The sequence below is a fragment of the Lucilia cuprina genome, chromosome 3 (genome assembly GCF_022045245.1).
Source record: "Lucilia cuprina isolate Lc7/37 chromosome 3, ASM2204524v1, whole genome shotgun sequence".
Lineage (NCBI taxonomy): Eukaryota > Metazoa > Arthropoda > Insecta > Diptera > Calliphoridae > Lucilia > Lucilia cuprina.
The window spans coordinates 32,820,906-32,825,643 of NC_060951.1; the positions used below are offsets into that span (position 1 = coordinate 32,820,906).

At 27.5% G+C, this 4,738-nt stretch overlaps 1 long non-coding RNA gene across 1 annotated transcript in view; it reads left to right on the plus strand.

Annotated features, from left to right (window-relative positions):
* Window positions 1–4,352, plus strand: part of LOC124418957 — a 5,043-nt gene extending 691 nt beyond the window's left edge. The window contains exon 2 of the long non-coding RNA XR_006940331.1: window positions 4,239–4,352. This is a non-coding gene — a long non-coding RNA (uncharacterized LOC124418957). The remainder of the gene's footprint in view (window positions 1–4,238) is intronic.
* Window positions 4,353–4,738: the final 386 nt, after the last annotated feature.

Sequence of the window (4,738 nt, forward strand, 5' to 3'; positions counted from 1 at the left end):
TTAAACATATGATATTTATACGTTAAGGATATAAAGGCATAAGTTTGTATTTTTATTTGAAAATTTATGCAATGAATTTTTCAAAAATTAAATTTCAAAAAAATAAAGTTGTCTCAATGCAAACTAAACCGGACTCACTCTAAAAAAAATTTAGTACAAAGTTGCTTTAAACTACTATTGCAAATGAAATCACATGTTTTGGGTTGTGTAATATCGAGCCTATAACTTAAAAATGTCCAATGGAAAATTTTTCATGAGTGCAAACACTTAAAAGGAGTGATAAAAGTAATTGATTTATGAAAAGTATTTTATCAAAGACAGGCACTTTAAAAAAAGTGTTTTAAGTTATGGAAAAATATTGACATTTAATTTTTTTAGAGCAAAATGAAAACCTGATTAAAATAATATTAAAAATTTTCGTTCAAATTATTTTTGAAACTAAATATTAAGAGACTCCATAGGTGGGTTTTAATAAGTTTATAACGAATAATATAAATCATTCCATAGTCAGAACTAAAGATCAGCTTATAGTTTAGACTACATTCTGTAGTCATAACTATAGATCAGTCATAGTCAAAAGTCAGTCTTTTAAAAAAACCACATAGTTAAGACTGCAGATCAGTCTATAGTCAAGATTATAGATCAGGATCAAAACTATAGATCAGTCAACGCTATAGTAAATACTTTACTCAGTCTTTAGTCATGACCATTAATCTTTTTCTAGTCAAAAGTATAGAACAGTCTTTAGTCAATAACGAAAACTATAAATCAGTCTGTAGGCAAAAATATAGATCAGTCTATTGTCAAAACTATAGATATTACTCCATAGTCACAACTATAGATCAGTCAAGACTGTATATATTAGTCTAAAGAAACAATTGTATAACAGTCTATAGCGAACACTATAGATATTAGTAGTCTTGACTACAGATCAGTCTAGTCAAGACTATAGATCATACTGTAGTCATGACCATAGACCAGTTTATAGTCAAGACTAAAGGTCAGTCTCTAGTCAAGGTCAGTCTAAGTCAATACTATAGATTAGTCTAAAGTAAAGACTATATAGATCAGTCAATAGTCAGGACTTTAGATCAGTATATAGTCGAGACTTTAGATCAGTATATAGTCAAGACTACAGATCAGTCTAGTTAAGACTATAGATCAGTCTATAGTCATACACGGCCAAAGATTGTCAACCCAGCGACAGCTGTATCAACCGAAAGTTTTTTCACCAGGAAAGAACTATTGGCCACAGTCGAACTGTGACCACAACAACAACTATAGATCAGTTTATAGTCATTTATAGTCAAGACTAAAGGGCAGTCTCTAGTCAATACTATAGAGCAGTCAATGCTATAGATTAGTTTAAAGTAAAGACTATATACATCAGTCTAAAGTCAAGACTTTAGATCAATGTATAGTCAAGACTACAGATCAGTCTATAGTCAATACTACAGATCAGTCTATTGTCAAGACTTCATATAACAGTCTGTAGACAAGACTACATGTCAGTCTATAGTCAGGACTTTAGATTAGTCTATAGACTTTACATCAGTCGTAAGTGAAGACTAGTCAATACTTTAGCCAAGACTATAGATTAGTGAATAGTCAGTACAATAGATCAGTCTGTAGTAAAGATTTAGGTCACTTTACAGTCAAGATTACAGATGAGAATATATTCAAGACTATAGATCAGTATATAGTATAAACTATAGATCAGTCTTTAGTAAACACTATAGTCATGACTATAGACAGAGCAATCTGTCTCTAATCAAGGCTAGAAATCACTTTGTTGACAAGAAAATAGGTCAATCTATAGAGAATATATTATATCAGTCAATATGGTCAAGACCATAAAGATCAGTCAATATTCAAGACTATAGATAAGTATAAAGTAAAGATTATATAGATCAGTCAATAGTCAGACTATAAATCAGTCTAAAGTAAAGACTATATAGTTCAGACTATAGATCAGTCTATAGTATCAATATATAGGCAAGAGTATAGATCAATCTATAAGACTTGTAGATCAATCTATAGTCAAGATAAAAGATCAGACTATAATCAAGACAATAATTCAAAAACTGTATAGCCTAATCTATAGTCAAGACTATAGATCAAACTTTAGCCAAAGCTTTACGTTATGCATATATTCAAAACATTAACTTTTGAAACTACTTCACTTAATCATATCTGACCTACTTAGATCACATTTCCTTAAACGTGCAATTGTAGTAAAATGTGTAAATTATTTTGCAAAAGTTACCAAGGTGGAATGTTAAAAAACTTGTTATTAGTTGTCAGGTTTAACTACGATTTTAATTTACATGTCCATAAGTACATGGTTCATCTATATTCCACTTATTTTAAGGAAATTATTTTAAAAATTGGCAAATTGTTGTATTTCCTCAAAAAAAACAAAAAACATGTTTTTCTAAAATCAAAATTACAAATAGTGAAGGGCATTTATAATTTGGTCTTTAGCCAATAGTGGTGGACTTTCACTCGTTAAATTTATTTTTCATGCATTTCCACGCTTATATCCTTTTAGTCGTTTTTTTTTTCATTTTCTTTAACAGTTCATTTATTTTAAACACCTTGTGCAAAGCAGCAAATATATGATTATGATAAAATATAAAATAAAATAAAAATGAGTAATAAAATATTTATAAAGAAAAATTTTATATTTTGCAATAATGGAATGTGGTTTAGAAATGAAATGAACATTAAACTACATTTATGAACATTTAAAATAAATGTGTGCAAATTAAAAAAATGAATAAAAAAACAATACATATTATTGAAAAGAAAAAAAAACTTGATATAAAAAACACTGAACATAGTTGCAAGTGACATTAAAAATATTCAGAAAAAATAGCCAGCGAATGCATTGAACCGTAAATAATGGGAATTTTTATGTATTTCATTTATTTTTATCTGCGTTTTTTTTTCTACTCTGTGTTAAAAGTTTCTCCTATAAGACATTCATTAACTTTAAATTTTTTTCTTGCTTTACATTGATTTTAATTATATAATTATGTTTTTTTTCTTTCTTAGTTCATTATTATTGTGTGTCTTTTTTTGTAATACGTTAAGTTTATTTTTTAAAGTTTTTTTCTCCATTATTTCTATAGTAAATGCTTTTAAAAGAAAGTAAATTAAGTTGTGTGGCCCCAAACTGAACTGCAGCACTACTTTTGCGCTTGTATTCACATACAATTTCTGTATTTCAAAGTGATTTTTTACGTTGGTGGGTGATTGACACATTAAATGAATTAACATTGTTTTAAGATGTTTGAGAAGAAAATTGTTAAATATTACTTTTTTAATTAATTAAATGATTGAGGTGAATTGTACATGGGACTTGAAAAACTTTGACTATAGTTAATGTTATTGATTGGACTTTAATCTTATCTATATTTAAAAATTACCGTCGACTACTGACCAAACTTTCTTAAGACTATAGATCAGAAGCTACTTCTGTTTGTTAAACTAGACTAGACTATAGACTGGACTATAGACTAGACTATAGACTAAACTATAGACTAGACTATAGACTAGACTATAGACTAGACTATAGACTAGACTATAGACTAGACTATAGACTAGACTATAGACTAGACTATAGACTAGACTATAGACTAGACTATAGACTAGACTATAGACTAGACTATAGACTAGACTATAGACTAGACTATAGACTAGACTATAGACTAGACTATAGACTAGACTATATTATATTACTGTCTGGACTAAATGCTAGACTAGTCTCTAGTTTAGTCTTTAGACTAGAGAAGGGTTCAGTCCAGACTATTGGTCTAAACTCGAACCCAGAAGTAGACTATAGTCCATACCTTTGTCATCTTATCAAACTCAAGTTTTCACAAACTGGCATCCCTATTATGGATCACCCTATTGTCTCAAATTGTTACATAGTACAAAAAATATATTACCATTACCCAATAGTGCTTGGGAATAAAAATTAAACATTTGAAAATTAATTTTATTTATAATGTGAAAGTTAATTGTTTTCCAGTTTATATTTTTTCTTTCTTTTACTATTATTATTTTTTTATTATTTATTTGGTTGATATACCATGTTAAAAATAACATCAAATAAAGTAATTATTTTCTATTATTATTTTTTTTATTTATAACATCTAAATTTCTCTCAACAAAAAGAAATTGTGCAAAATTGTGTTGTAATTCTTATATTATTTTTTTCTTGATCTTTTCAGTTTTATTTAAATTAAATAAAGTGTTTTTTGTGTGACTATATTTGTGTAACATAAACATCACCCCACAACAATATCTTCAACTTATTTATCAACGTCTTTACTAGACCGTATAAACAAAAGTTTATCAACATGTTGCCGCTTCAGCTGAAAACAACATTTGTCTTGTCTACAATTTTAATGGGTAAGTGTGTTGTTAATTTAAACAATTTTTAGTATTCAATCATTGTCGGTTTTTTTCCTCCTTTTTTTATTTTATTAAAATATAAAAAGTAAACATTAATATTTTTTTATAAAAATTATTTAAAAACTGCATTTAATTGTCAAGTCATTGAACTTTTGCTCTAATGTAAATGTTTAACACTTTTTCTTGTATGTTTGTATTTTAGGGGCTATTAGTTTTTGTACATATTTTTTTTCGGTTATTTTTGGTGTTTTAGGTTTAACTAGAAAACGTGAGTGAAATTTTTAATTTATTACAGTTTTTTTTCTTGCTTTATATA